The sequence below is a fragment of the Triturus cristatus genome, chromosome 7 (genome assembly GCF_964204655.1).
Source record: "Triturus cristatus chromosome 7, aTriCri1.1, whole genome shotgun sequence".
NCBI lineage: Eukaryota > Metazoa > Chordata > Amphibia > Caudata > Salamandridae > Triturus > Triturus cristatus.
The window spans coordinates 796,961,594-796,978,395 of NC_140590.1; positions in this window are offsets into that span (position 1 = coordinate 796,961,594).

Here is a 16,802-nt window from a genome sequence, read left to right on the forward strand (position 1 = left end):
TATTACTTCTCCCGCGATAAGCTTTAACGGTGAACCTTACGGATCCCTGGGACTTAAGACCAGAGTTTCACAGATAACCTTCGCTACCATACACACTCCTTTTATACCAGAAATATATCTAATAGTAACATACGACAATGTCACTGATTCCGAACCCAGACAATGTGACGCGCAACTTCAATTATCACACGTTTTTCCTACAATCCCGTCTTTCCCGAGAGCAGTATATACTTCCCTCTGCCCTACTACGGAACTGCTACTAGCTCCCACGTTCCAGAAGCACTACATATAACTCAACATGACGACTCCAACATATAGTATTAGTACATGTACAAGCAATCTAATCAGATCAAGACAATCATCAAAAACCATCAAATTCTGCTACCAGGAAATTGGTGCAGATTGGGGTGTACTAATTCTCCCTACTTCCACGGATAGAGTAATTTCACAGATACACGCACACACACACATCATACGCTTGGGCCCATTTCACTAACATACGCTCAAATACTCTACCATCACTGAACCTGTGGAAAGAAAAACTCCTAAACACCCTGCATCTACACTGAGGTCGATAAGACCTAATTGTGACTGTCCTGAGTCATGATCTAAACAATCTATACAACAATAATTAAAATAGAGTACTCAATAATTGACAAGAAATAACCACCGACACTGTAATTAAAAATTATGGTACTTTATCTAAATTTAGTCAAAGAAAATCAATCAGAATAAATCATTTCTCTCATAATTACCTATTCTAGCTAAATGTCAGAATGGGTCAGGACAGGTCTCTCAGTAGAAGTCTCCCGAGTCGCCGTCCTCACAGCATAGATCCTCACCAACGCAGGTTTGGGAAGAAGTGGCAAAGTGGCAAAAACCCTCTCTAGGCTAACAATATTTATAATGATTCTAACAAAAGAAAGCAACATAAAATGTTTTAGATATCCGCTGAGCCGCTGAGCAGAGCGAGCAGGAAAGGATGTAGCATCGCTACATTTGGAAAATCTCCGCTCAGAAAAAATCACAAAAATAAAAAGACGGAAAGCGGAACTAAACTTTCGAAAGTATCGCCTCATATTCATATTTCCTCTGCACCAACATTATGACTTCAGAGTCCATTCAGTTCATTCATTATGGCTCCTTTGTCCTCCAAGGTTACTCGGATGTTCTGGATGCTCGCCCAGAACTGCTGTGCTCACGGAAAATTTCCAAACCAGGCGAAGACTGTGGTCAGATGACTCTCGACCATGTTCAGCAAGGCCTTCTCATCACAAATTATTACTCGAGCCCAGGCTGAAAACGGCAGCCATCTTATATTAGACCAAGACGTACCATCTTAATTAAAAGAGACAAAAACAACGTTACCACAGCATAGTGATTAAACAATGTTAACCCCACTAATACCCTTATGTGTATGTAATTATCTAGCCTTTGCAACACAGAAAAGCATTAATACATGACGATCCAAAAGCGTTTTGTGCTTTAAAATAAACAGCACCCAGCAACGTTTATTTAATAAAACATGCACATTATTAATAAGCAAAACGAAAGCATTCCCACGTGTCGTTTTTCTCTCATTAGTACGTATTGGTTAGTTAGAACATTTACACAAAACAAATAATTAGTAATTATGAATTAATATTTTTATTATCGACAAATAGACAAACCGGAGCTTAAAAACCCAATAGATTTTCAACAGAAAACTCTGCTCCAGCACTGTTTCACATGACTAGGTGTAGTTGGCAATTGGAATTTGTGTATTCCTCCCAGACAGTGAGATAAAGGGGAATTCTGTGTTGGCAAAATGGTAGGAGTGGAGTTGTTTCCTGGCCCAATTAGATTTCAAAGGGGCTGCCTCAGCACACTCACGCACACTCACAAAGAAATTCACACCAGTCTATTGTCGCCCCAGGCCCCTTTGAGCTTGGGCAGGGCAAGGAAGGAAATTCAAGAAATTCAAGAAACAGGTGTGGGGGAGGGTAAAAGTTTCTCCCACTTGAAAGGTTGGCACCAGGCAAAAACATTGCAACCCCAATCCACCTCTGTAATACTCTCCTAGACCTGTGGAAGACTACAAAAGGACTTCATTGAACCCCAAGGGACTGCCCTGATTCTTGAGGCCTGACTTTTTATTCAGAAGACTGCCCTGCTTCTTGAAGCCTGTAGTGTGGCATGAAAGCAAGAGGGCCATTTCTTTGGACCCAGGACTACCAGAGCGACTCTAAGGGTGAGGTGGCTGGCCTTCCATTCTGAGCTACAGGGAGGCAACAAGCTCAACGGGCCTCCCTGCAACTGGCCCTGCCTAAACCTGCAACTGGACCTGCCTGGAGCTGCAATTGGACCTGCATGAGCCCTGCGGGCCCCTTCTGGAGTGAGTTACTGATCCCCATGAGGTGTCTCCCCAAGTCCTGGCTGGCATTAGTTGAGCTCCGCCTGTGAAATCCTGACGTTTTGAACTCTGCACACAAGACTTTGAGAAAGTAACCTTTTTCAGCAGGACTAACCTGGTCTCTGTATCTGGCTCACACTCCATCATGGTCAGCCTGAAACTACGACTTTGTCTAGGTCTAGTGACCAGATACCAATAGTTAGAGCTTTCTGCTTCTTGGTGCTATTATTACTTAAACTTTAAAATTGTTTATCTTCAATTCAACTGATTGGATTTTTGTCATTTTGGTTTAATTTTATTTATAAAATTGTACTCTATTTATGAAATTGGTGTGCGGTTTTCTTGGGTTGTGTTTTCCACTTTATTACTGTTCGTGTGCTGCATAAATACTTAACACAGACTTCTAAGTTAAGCCTGACTGCTTCTGTGCCAAGCTACCAGAGGGTTAAGCACAAGTTAATTTTGTGACTTTTGTGGTTCACCCTGACCATGATTATGCTTGTTGCTTGAGAAGGGTTTTCGACCCTCTCAATCAAAAACCCAATTTCTTACTATATCCATCATTCAATAACCACCCACTATCTCAGGCCTCTCGAAGAGGTTTAACAATCTGCTTGTCAAAGAATGAAAGTTCTTAGAAACAATGGTATTAAAAACAACCTTGACCAGGCCTTTAGCTGGCAATTCATTGGCATTATCAGACAGCACAACTCCACTAAATGTTGTCCTGAGTGTAAGTTTTAGTCAAAGAGCTATAAGAGTTCTAATCCCAGTGTTTCCCTTTTTAATTAACAAATTAAAGAATTATGTAATAAGCACTGCTTCAAAATCTCCACAGGGCTCCCAGCAGTGGCCTTTATCCACCAGGGCAATCTCTTGGCATTTTCATCAGACCCTATCCCATCATAATCGCAGTCCTGTGGGCAACATGAAACCGGGAAAAATGATTATTATTCCCAGCCTCTCTGTTGAGAAAGTGGGTGCTCATGGTCTATCATATTTTCAACATATAACGCTGCAGCAATTTGCAGTAGGATTGCGTAGGAGGGCGAGGTGAAATGGGGATGCTACTTGCTTTCCTGTGAATGGAAGGTGGAGTTGGAGGCACTGTATGCACTCAACATAGCACAAAAGATAAAACACAATGAAAAAAGTTAAACTTTTGCTATCTAATCTGCGGGAAGAATTAGTGCAGATGGACGCCATGAGTGTATGGTGCTCTCAAATTCACAAACCGAATAGCTGAAGACGCACACAAACATGCCATCAAATATGCCTTCTGTATAAGATGCTCATAAAATGAGTTGCACAGTGTATGTGTGTCAGAGATAGATGCTTTACACATGTGAAAAATCTGATGTGAAAAAAAACAGATGCATAAAGCCTAAAATGTGAGATGCCTTCAAAAACAAGATGCAGTGTGTGTGTGTGGGTGTGCGTGTGTGTGAGTGTGTAACATGTTCACAAAAGTGAGATGCTGCGTGTGTGTGTGACAGGTCATACAAATGCATAAAGCTTCCTGTGTGAGACACAGAGTATATCGTACATTCTGAGTTGCTTGAAACAATGAGAAATGTGGCACTAACTTATGGAATGTTAATAGAAATTCAGTATAGTGAAATATGCAGAATGAGATGAGTGTGGGTGATGCTTATTTACTAAGCAACTCTAAGGTCTTCTTTGGAGCCAGTACAGGCTTTAACTCATAGAATAATTTGAAGCTTCCTAGTGTCAAAGAGTTATTATTTTTTGAAAGGCACTCTAAGGTGGTTACCTGTCCTGGAAAGGTTTGCACTAGTTACAGTCTGAATGTGTCATACTAAAAAATATATATTTGTAAGCACTTTAAGCATTCAAACATTGAGGGGCAAATGTGTAACTTTTGGTACAGTAACCAAAGTTGCTTTCCTGTATCAATAGGAGAGAGTAGAACAGCACCATCTCTACTAAGGTATGATGCCAGTTTTATCTCTTCCTGCCCTGGTGCACATTTGACTGCCTTGCGCCAATGCACACAGTTGTGCACTTTAGTGAATGAGTGTAAGTGTTGTCAAGCATATGTTTTTGTATTGGAAGGGTACCCTTCTGTACAAAAACTATGCTTTAACATAGTTCAATATTTTTACCACTGTATGTATGCTGTAAAGTGCTCTACATGCACACATTTTCAAAGGTTTAGAGGAAAGGAAACGTTGCTCATTCTTTATGCCTGTCTCTAGAAGGTGTACATTTTTGGCACAAAATCCTATCTACTTTTTGGTAAATAAGGCTTTGCATCAAAAATCATGGCTGGCTGGCTGTATGGGCATTAGAGATGAACAAGCCACTGAAAGCTGGAACTAGGCTTGAGCGTGAAGCCTGGTTCTGGCTTAGCTCGAGGTCCTGTTGGAACCTCGAGCCCATAACAGGCTGAGCTTTGGCTTCTGCCTGCCACCCTCCCTCTACCCAGTATGTGGCGTTATGGTCAGAGCTACCGACTGTGGAACTAGGGAACCAGGTTTGAGATTCTGGGCCAGTCACTTAATCTCCACATGCCAATAAACAATGCATGTGATCATTGTATAATGTAACTGGTGTTCATATAATGCTCCAAAATACCTTTTGGTCGAGTTTGTGCTATATTTCAAAAACTGTAGAAAAATGCACAAAGAGGTGGAAATAAAGCCTTAACATAAGGAACGACAAATAGATACCCATATACTGACTGATTTGTACAAAGTGAAACCAGAAAAGCTCAACAAATTGCGGCTTCCTTACTTAGATTCTGTGATTTGGGGCAAATACTTTATTTCACCCCCCAAAAAATTCCTTCATTATTGCCTATGAAAGCACGTTCAAATATGTGAGTTCAGACTACCAGTGGTAGAAAAGTGTCACTTTTACCAAGCACTTCTCGGTGCTAAAATGTGCCCTGTTAGTATCAAAGGCTCCACATCTTAAACAAATGCATATATTGGAATTTTTAAGAGACTTTATCATATTAAGTGATGTTTGTTTTATGATTTATAGCATACATATTCAGGGCTCGACTCGTGAACAGGCTCTAAGATCTGAACCAGACTCTTGGATCGGTTCTGGCTCGGCAATCCCTGTTAGTTTGTTGGCTCGCCCACCTCCAATAGGAATGCCCATGTACAACCCATGGAATGTACCCTTGCCACAAAGCAGGGCTTAGCTCCACTTTGCTTTATTTTAGGTAACTTACCAATGCAAATACAGATGTGTCTTGGAGAGTAAATTCCAGCTTTTTTTATGCAAACCTGGTGAACAAAAATTTCCCCTTGAGTCTTTCTGCATATTTCCTGGCAGTCTATCATATACTCTGTGCAGCCTGTAATACATTTTTTAATTGTTCAACATATTCCCTGTGCTTTCACTCCCAGGCTAGTACCTCATAGGTCTATAAACACACAATTCACAAGTCCCAAATACACCAACTGGTTATACATACACATATCTGAAGTAATCATATTAGCCTAGAGGTGGGTGACCCACTGAAAGCTCAAGCTGGCACTGGCCTGATGCCTGGTCCTGGCTCAGATCAAGGTCCTGTTGGAACCTTTTGCTCATACCAAGCCGAGCTTTCATGTGGCTTCTGCCTGCCATCCACACTCTACCCCAGAGGTCTTCAAACCTTTTGATGCTGATACCCCCCTGTCAAACATTTTTAGGTGTAAGGACCCTCTCCTGACAAAGATTTCTGGAACCTGGTAGTCCTCATCATTGACAACCATAAACGTCCCCAATACCCATGGCAAATCGTTTTTATGGCAGGGGAACAATATTAAACAGTGTTTAGCACACCAAATGTTTGTGGGTGACTGTCGATTGGTATCAGAGGCTTACTACACAGTTCAAACAAAAAGTCTGCAAAAAGAACTACCCAAAAATTCACAATGATACTTTCTCACAAATAAAACATATTTTGGCAAAACTTATTTGGATGATAACACCTTTCTGAAATGAAGTGATGAGTGTGCTTGTTTGTCTCCAGAGAGATGATCAATCTGTGTTTGCACATTATAAATGCGAGTTTAACACCTAAATATAGCAAAAAGCAACAAAACTGTGACCAGTCCAGCTTTGCAAATAGCTCTTACTGCACAGCGACACGTGTCACTGTTTTTTAGTAACTAATGAACTGGTTGAGCTATAAACACATTTCTTTTGTTAAAATAAGCAGCTTATGTTGCAGATGATTGACTATGTGGCAAATCTATAATTATGTGACAATCGCTGAGGCTGCACAATCGCATAATCCCACTGGCCCTGGGTATAATGGCTGTAATGGACGTGCTGGAACTTTAGTGCAAGGCATCCGAGGAGAAACATACTATATTTCATGGGATGCTGGTGGCTTGGCTTTTACAGCTGCTTGGAACTGGAGGTTGCTGAACATTATTCATCATCATTGAAACATACCATTTACAGTCATTAATGATGAACTGTAAGGTCCAAGTAGGATGTGTTCTTTAATTCCAGGGGGGCAAGTTGTCCCTTATTCTTCTTTCACACTGTTTTCTCAAAAAGGTTTTATTTTTAACAATTATGAAAACAGACACTCCTATTTTAGCAAAAACTGACTCCTGGTTATATTAGTTGGCTGGTGTTGTTGATTTTAGTCATGTTTGGGGGGCGGCTGGAGGGCCTTGAGAGTGTGAGCGCTTGGGTGGGTCAAAGGTTTGGCTAAAAACTAAATATTCTGTACGTTTTTTAGGTCCTTCACCATCAGGAAGCTACATACAAATTAAGGGTCAGCTTAAAGTAAACAAAAAAAAGTACTACTCAGTGGGTAATGCAATTCAGTACATTATTAAACCTCTAGTAGTTAATCCCCCTTAATAAACAGTCTGTGTGTAATTAGAGAGTCACAGAATAAAAACTTGGTTGGTGCAGTGGAGAATAGTGATTTATGTATTTTTAGTGCTACTAGGTCACAGCCTGTGACAGAAAGCACTGTAAATATGTAAGTCATTATTATACTAGCATTACACACAGCATAAGATACACTGCTACAAAAAGTGCAAACCGTTTTACGATAAAATGGTGCTTCCAAAATATAGATTTTAGTAATACTCGGACCATACACAATGCAATTTTTGTACATAACTGTCCTTTCAACACACTCACCCATTCACACAGACACTCTCAATACAGCCATTCACACACTAACTAACTTTTGCTTTGAGTCTTGAAAAAAATAGTCCCCGGACAGTTTATTCTGAAATGAAAGTACTAAAAGCTGTAATGCCATTCAGGGAGTGTTCAATTGTGCTGTTTTTTTTACCACCACCCTTCTTCCCGTGTCTCTTTAACTCACTTTTGCTGTTAAACACCTCCTATGGGATAGTAAGAGCTATGTAAATACAATTACAATTAAAAGCATGTACTTCAGAGCTCAGTTGTCCTTTCAGAAACACCTTTTCTAGTAAGGTCGTTCAGTACATTGATTCTGTGAAAATTAATTTGTGTTTTTTAAAGATATAAACATATATATTAATTAATTCTGTGAAAATTAATTTGGAAATTAAACTGAAGTACCCCAAAATACATATACATTGTGCCACCACTGAGAGAGATAGTTCAGTGGATAGAGTGCCTGCTTCTGAGAGTGTGCCATGCATGAAAGATACATGAAAGAAATAGCCTAAGCAGAACCCTGAGGCGCATGAAAAATGCTTTTCAGGTAGATAGGTACTAGTAGTTTGAAATCTTAGTAAAGAAGTTTGTGATTTATAAAGTGTTGCAGTACGTTATACCTGTTAATAGTGTTTTAAATAAATATATCCACTTCTTGATGCCCCTATTCACTTAGGGCCAGATGTACGACCAGTTTTTGCATGTGCAAACGGGTTAGTGACCCTTTTGGACATGCAAAAACTATTAGGGCCATGTACAAACCCTATTTAGTGAGTCGCAATTTATTTGCAACTCGCTAAATGGGATTTGTGACTCGCAATTAGGAAGGGGCGTTCTAATGGCATCCCTTTCTAATTGCGACTCGCTACCCTATGTAAGAATGTTTTGCGACCGCAATTACGGACACAAAACACTCGCAATTTACCGCCCTCTTCAAGAGGGTGGTAATGCGCTCGCAAATGTGAAGGGGTCCCCAGGGGGCTCCTTCCCCTTTGCAAATGCAGGGGAAAATATCTTTTAGGGACAGGCAGTGGTCCCAGGGACCACTACCAGCCCTTAAAAAATTCAACGAAAACGCTTCATTTTTTTTTAATGCATCCTGTTTTCCTTTAAGGAAAACGGTCTGCATTTTTAAAAAAAACTGCTTTATTGAAAAGCAGTCCCAGACATGGAGGTCTGCTGAGCCTAGCAGGCCACCGTACCTGGGAAGGCCAGTCATTCCTAATGTGGTAGCAAATTGCGAGTGCCTCATGAAAATTGATGAGGCATGCAATTTGCGACCCCGCTGGGAATCGCAAACAGTGTCCCTGACACTGTTGTACATGGCATTTAGCGACTTGTAAATTGCGACTCACAATTGAGTGCAATTTGCGAGTCGCTAAATGGCCCGGTCGTACATCATAACAACTAAAGTCAGGGCCGGACTAGTGATGCCGGGCGCCGGGCAATCCCCAGGTAGGCCGGAAGGGGTGGGGGCCGGTTTTGTCACAGGGGGCCGGTTTTGTTACTGGGGCTGATTTATTTAGCAAAATCGGCCACCAATAACAAAATGAGAAGGCTACCGTTCCGTGACTGTCTCTCTGCACTCTGCCCTCTGTGTGTGGAAAAAGCACCACTGCCATTGGAGAGGTGACCTCATCTCACGAAAGACAGTGGTGCTTTTTACCCACACAGAGGTCAGCGTGCCCTGTTGGAGTGTTGGTTGAATTTACTAGTGTGTCATGTGCGCATGGTGCGCCCTGTGTACACTTTCAGCGCTATCACCCGCCGTGCCAGGTGCCCGTGACCCGCCTTCATGTAGGCAGTGAGGGCATGTAGCGTTAGAATTATTATCTATCCAGGACCTACTCAGAACGCCAATGACAGCGCAACTATAGTGCGCGGCTGCGCGAGCCAGGCGGGAGAATTTGGGGAGGGGGCGCAGATCATTGGTCTGACTCGTGCGTCTTGCAGTACAATGTGCGAGTCGGACCAATGATCTGCGCCCCACTCCCCAAGTTTGCCCGCCGGTGTTCCGTCGCACGTCCTGTTAGTCAGAGTCAGAGACTGTGGGAAGCCTGAGTGTAGGTCCATTGCTGGAGGAGCCGCGATTACAGCCTCGAAGCTCCCAGAAGACGGGCTCAAGCCTGACTTCAGTGGCCTTTAATCCGTTACGTAATCCTCGCTTTTCAGGCCAGGGAAGTAAAGTATAGTCATCAGCAATTAGTGCAGGCCTGAAGCGAAAGAGAGGGCGGAGGGGGTTAATGATATCACTATTGCACACTTGAACTACGTTTTATTCTTCATCGTTCATCAACTCCTTCTTAAAACCCACTAATCCGTCCCGTTAGAGTTAATCATTTGCCGAAGATGTCTCTTTTGCAGACTAGTTTTTTGAGTCCCAACCGTGTCACAAATTATTGTGTTTTTATATTTCTATTGCGCCGTTGTTATGGGCTGCTTGTGAATAAGATACCAGTTCACCCACCTGTTGGCAAGCTCAGATCCTTGGCATGATTATCAGATGTCATCCGGGACCACCTCCCGTGCTCCAACTAATCACCAGCATTTGGTGCATCAGTCCAGTTAGTCAATGGAAGTGAACTAAAACTACAGCTGAACTCCCAGCATTCACAGCGTTAAAAGGAAGCTGTGTACTAGCACATGTAAGACTGAATTTTTGGGGGTGATAGGCAGGCACATTTAAGGAACATGAGGGGGATTACAAGAAGACTGCAGCAAACACTATTACGCAGATGTGTTGTTGGAAACTAGTGCATTGACCCCGCCTCATTCATCTGCTTTTATGTAACCTCCATAGTTATGTGGTAACTTGTATAATCTTCAGTTGATTCCTGTTGCATTTGGAAACTGGGTTTTTAAGTTATTAGTTGTTTGCTTCAAATATATCAGTGAGGTACCCCTAAGTGTAAGTTATCAGGCCACGGAAAAGACATATAATTAAAAAAGAAACACCCGCCTGACCTATATTTTTTTTCATTTAAGGTCAGGATAGTGACAAATAATTTCCAATATTATGTTCAATTCATTTTTTATTTTATGCATACAATAGTCAGAAATGCATGTACATCTTACAACAGTCTCCGGATTCAGTCATGTTTCGTAAGTATCAGTTCATGCAAACTTTCTTGTAAAGTAACTCTACATCCTGCTAACAGAGCCAGCACTCACTGCCAATTCAGTACATCAATCATGCTACATACATCAAAAAAATATTAAAATTCACCCACTCGGTGGAGACGAGAAGTGCTCAAATTCCTACTCTTCAGTATTGGTAGTACTCCCCTACTTGACCATACATTTAAATGGTGCTCCATACAAATATGTTCTACTTATTCCTCCTGTATTACTCTACAGTCTCATAGTCCATCTCCTTCCTTTGGGACCAAACTGAGTGTCGACGTATGTATTTGGTGAAAAAATGCCATCACTTCATCCGGACATAAAACCTGTCTTGCGGTGAAGATGTGGGTACAGGACACCTTTATGTTAGTATTTTCATCATAGGTCACATTTCTTTAAAAGTATCCAAATCAAGAAAAGGTAAAATCTTGATTCTGTGGCATCATGTGGTCTGGTGACTAGAAAATCTTGTTAGCTGTCGCTTCATCGCAATCCTCTAAGGTAATGGTGCAAATATGTGTATTCTGTCACTTTATTTTATTATCAACTTGTATTCATCCATACCATGTAAAAGGGAGATTTTTCCCTGGTGACTGTAAATCCCATGCACCTACTAGAAGTTAAGGCCGGCTGGTGAAAAATGTAATATTCACAACCAAAGTGATTATGATGCTCATTGGTTTGGGTTGGTATGTCTAATTGACACACTTAAGACACATCCTTCTCTATTCAAGCAGCCAAACTAAAATGCATGATGCGGAAGGCCTGTCTTCTGGTTCTCATTCTTGCAGTTTCTGGTCCTTAGTCTTGCTAAGACTGCATGTGCTATATGTAAATTTGTCTGTGGGGTAGAGTGGCATCTATAGTGCAGTTTGATAAATGCTGTTATCTACCTTTTAGTGGTGTTGAATGGGTGTGTGTGGGAATGCTCAGATCTGCTAAAGAAGGCTCTTCTGCTTCCATGACACCCCCAAAGATGGTGAATCTGTCAAAGTATCTGATCTGTTCTGAAGGGATGTTATGTACTGAGATGAAATTTTGATCTCTTCCACTCTGAACCACACCCTCACCGCCTCCGCCGGAATAGGCGAGACTCATTTGCCACCCTTGTTCTTTGTGTGATTCTTGAATTTATCACAATCCCATGACTTCAGTGATGTAACACTGATGGCAGCACCCACACTCTGAAAATTGTTTCAGTACCACTGTCTTGGGTTCCTTTGTGTGAATTGTTCATGCTTTCTAGCCTGTGTGCCATATGTGCCATTTCCATGCTTTCTGGCTTCCTGGGTGCTTATGTGTTACGTGTCCGTGCTTTCTGGCCTGGGTGTTTATGTATGACATTTCCATGCTTTCTGGCTGTCTGGGTGCTTATGTGTGACATTTCAATGCTTTCTGGCTGCCTAGGTGCTTCTGTGTGACGTCTCCATGCTTTCTGACCTGGTGTGACATTTCCATATTTTCTGGCCTCAGTGGCCTGGGTTTTATGTGTGACTTTTCCATGCTTACTGGCTTGGGTGCTTATGTGTGACGTTTCCATGCTTTCTGGCCTGGTGTGATATTTCCATATTTTCTGGCCTCAGTGGCCTGGGTGCTTATGTGTGACATTTCCACAGTTTCTGGCCTCAGTGGCCTGGGTGCTTGTGTGACATTTCCACAGTTTCTGACCTCAGTGGTAGGGTACTTATGTGTGACATTCCCATGATTACTGACCTGGGTGCTTATGTGTGACATTTCAGAGCTTAATGTGTGACAATGTGAGTGACAATTTATTGAAAAAGAATGTCAGAATTCCCCCCCCCCCCCCCCCAAACCCCTCTAATAGTGGTCGGGCTCGCTCGCTCGCTGCACGCCAGACTGGAGCTAGTCTGGCTAAATTTGCCAGGGCTGCTTTCAGTTCCCAGTCCGGCCCTGACTAAAGTAGGTGGGAGAGCATTTTAAATAATTTACATGCTAAAGGAAGCCTAAAGCCTTCCTTTAAAATAATTCAGTGAGTTTAATCCATCTGAAGCAACATTCCCCTCTTCCCCCTCACCCCCCCCAACCACGGCACAACACCAAATCACAGATACGAAGTGTGGAGTGGTGAGAAATGGTTAAATAGTATGTAAATGTGTTAAGCTAGGAGACAACTATTCTCAACTAAAGAGAGTTCACATAGCTCTAAATATTTTTATCTTTGTTGTGACCAGCATCTGTGAATGTTGGTTTCTCTGAGACATTGAGTGATGGGCCCGAAATCTAGGGATGCTAAGCTTTATACAGAGACAGAACGCTACTTCCCAAGGCGCTAAGTTGTTATTTTCTTGTATTGCGCCCTATCTGCTGGTCTCTTTGCATGTTTTTGGATAGTAAGTTTCAAAACATGGAAAAAGGCAAGGAAATATTTCCATTTTTTAAATAATGTTTAGTTTTGGAGAAGCCGATTAAGTGTTTGTCTTTTTTAAAGTGTGAGTTTTTTCTCCTTTCTTTGTATATAGTGTAGAATTTGCTTAAATGTGTCATCCGTATTACTTGTAACTATCACATTTTTTTATGGACTATTTGTAGCTAAAGAAAAATGGAATACGTCTGTAAATTATTTACAAACAAATACACATTATTTCAGCCTACAATACTCTTACCCTGCATAAAATCATTAAAATAATGTCTTGACATACTCAATAAAAAAAAATAAAGAAACACATTAAATCCAATAAATGTTAATAAATGGAAAGTTACACTGACAACAGCACATCACAAACACGAAGTCTGGATTGGTGAGAAAGGGTTCAATGGTATGTAAATTTGTTAAGCTTGGAGGCAGCTATTCTCCACTAAAGAGAGTATTCACATAGCACTTAAGATTGAAAGGGCTTGCCTAGGCAGCGCTTGCGCTGTCTCTTCGAGACCTGATGTATTCAGGATCTAGGCTTTAAGCTACGCTTATGTTCCGCCCATGCACTTTATTGGCTCCTTTCAGTGTCTTTTAGAATTGTTTTTATTTCATTTGTTTAGCTTTTTAATAGTTCCTCCTTCTCTTTACTTGGTACCTTTTATTTTCGCTTTTTCAGCACTCTTTTTTTAATGACTTCTTCAAGGTAGCTGGAGATGCAGACATAACAGCCCCTTCTCCCACCGCACTTCCCCGCATACCCTGTTTTTGGCCACCAGCTGCCTTTGCATCCTCACTCTTGCTTGCTATCTTTGTTGAGACCACATCTGTGAATGTGGGTCTCACTGAGACATTGAGTGACTGCCCGAAATCTACTGATGCTAAGCTTCACACATTGACAGGACACTACTGCACAAGTTTTCAAGTTGTTGTTTGCTTGTCTTACGGGATATGTGATGATACAACGCGATCATTTAGATCGCGGTACGTTACATCACGGTTATTACAACGCAAGTCGTTATAACGACTTGCGCTAAAGGCGCTGGACTTGGGAATAGTATGATTTACTATTCCAACTCCAGTGTGTGTAACAGTAGGGAAGGTGTTGGAATAGTAAATCATGTTATTCCGTAGTGTAGAGCGCAATCCAGCGAAAGTCGTTGTAACAACTTGAGTTGTAATGACCGAGATGTAAATGTATAGCGGTGTAACGACCGCGTTGTAAATGTCATTCGCCGTCCTACGCTATATCTGCATGGCTTTTTGTATATTCCTTTGTGTGGAAAGTTGCAAAACACAGAAAAAGGAACGGAAATATTCAAATTTTTAAACTAATGTTTAGTTTTAGAGATGTCGATTAAAAAGTATGTAGGTTTATTCTTTTTCTGTAAATTGTCTTTAGGACTACAAATACATTTCTATAACAAAGTAACTGCTCTAAAGTATTTAGCCAAGGCAAGGAAAAGCTACAAATGCAATTAGGGCTGCAAACGAGTCGTAAACACGTCAACAATGTACGGACGCACTACGTATCTACATTTTAGAAAACTTTGTCAATCTAAAACATCAATGAAATATACATTGACACAACTTCCTACCAGCAAAAGGAAAACACAAATAATGTTTTTGTGCGACAAATACATTTGTATATCAAAGTATCAGCCCTGGATTATTTATCCAAGGCAAGAAAAAGCAGCCATCAAGTCATGGAAGAAAACCAAAATTAAATGAAAGTCCCACAAGGCAAGATGTAAAAATAACAGCTAGAAGCAAAATCAAATGAAAGTTGCACATGGCAAGACTTGAACGTAGAAGCTGAGGCGCAGAGCTTGAAGCAGTGAACCGGGTTTAAGAATCACCTGTGGATTTCACAAAGATTTCCAACACAAGTTGGAAGAAGGTTGAGGGGACAAAAAATAGGAAAAATGGGCTAACTATTTAAAAAATGTGATAAAAATGTAGGTTTTTTTATTCAGCTATGGATGTTCCTGAAAGCTGGGAAGATGGTGACTTTAGCACAGCAAACTATTAATTGATGCCATTTTGGGGAAAATAAACAGACACTTTTATCTGAGAACTTTTTTCCTATCCCCCCCCACCCCCCCCTCCCAAAAAAACTCCAAATTTAGCAATATTTAGCTATATTTTGCCTATTTTCTCAGTCCCCTCCAGGGGAATCCACAAACATTGGGTAGCTTTAGAAACCCCAGTATGTTGGGAAAAAGGACTCAAATTTGGCTTTGATAGCTTATGTGTAAAAAAGTTATGGAGCTGTTAGCGCAAAGTACCCTGAATAGCCAAAAAAGGGTTCAGCCAAGTAGCAGTAAGGGGTTAAAGAGGAGAGTCTTCAACTAAATTCAAAGACATTTTCCAAAATTGGGAAAGTAGGAGAAGTTCCGATGGACTCTGGATGTTGTTCCAGATCCTAGATGAGTAGATGTGAAAGGTCTGCTGTCTTGTTTTTGTCGTTTTTTTTTAGCGAAAGGGTGGAACTTGCAGAATATCGTGGAGTTACATGAAAGCACACCAAGAGTCGGTGAAGTTCCGCGAATGGATGGAATTAGGCACAACGCAACGCTTGTGCTGAATTTTAGCGCCAGGAGCTTGTTCTGTGCTGAAAAATCTGTGTGAATGGCACCATGGGCCATACCAGAGGGCGCTGCTCTCAAGTTGATTTGGTTGACGCTCAAGTAGATTTTCTAATCTGACTGCGTCCAGCCGCGAACACCCGTGTTTGGGAAATCTTGCTGGGTGCTCTCCTACTGACAGACAATTGCGCTAGGGGATACCAAATCTCGTTCGCCAACTTACTGATGGCGAGCCACGTGTGAGAAAAACTGCGCCATGTGGCAGTTGGTGGAATTTTGCTGAAACTCCATGGTACATGCATAATGAGGAGTGGCCAAAACTCTGCCAAACCCACAGAAGGAGAGGCATTTATCGTCCAACCCTATTTTCTTTCTATTCAACACTTAGTCAGCACTCTTACGGTGTCCTAGCTCCAGGTGTGCCAAGAACAACTAGAGATAGTGAGTTTCTCTGCAAGACAGGCAGTTGTGCTGGTCGTGATTGCTTTGTAAATGAAGCAGCTGGTTTTGAAGCTAGATGATGCAGGCCAGCATGGGGAGCCAATGGGGTCCCATCAGGATGGGGGTGATGTGATTATATTTCTTCATGCCATGGATGAGATGCACTACAGTGTGTATAATGCTCTTAACGTGTACCAGTTTGGAGTCCGGGAGACCATGGAGAAAGGCTTTACCCACATCCAGATGCAAGAGAATGAAAGCTTATCTTTTTCCTGTCTACCAATTTGATCTTCGTAAGAAATAAGCTTCTCTTCTGATGTCACGGACACATAACTAGTGTTTCTTTTCTGTCATGACGCCACGATTTCAGGGATTCTCATTTGCCTCCACCACAACACTGCTAGGCAAATGGAGACATTCACACTGGATCCAGTACTTTCCACTTCTTAGGCAGTGGTACTGAATGCATCAGGTGTCCCATGCTGCATATCTCTTCCCAAAAACAGAAATGCTACTATCATGACCATCATTCTTGAAGAGGATTGCAATGTCCGCTTTCTAGAAAGCTCCATCATTTTTTGTGGTATGTGTATTTGAGGAAACATAATTTCTCTTGTCAGGAAATGAGCAAGGGCTTGAGTTCATTTTCTTTATTGCACTAAATGCAGGAGAGAGCTAATCAGAAAAAGTATATTTATACTTTGGTATTTCAAATTACAAGTCATCAAATAGAGTGTAAAATAGT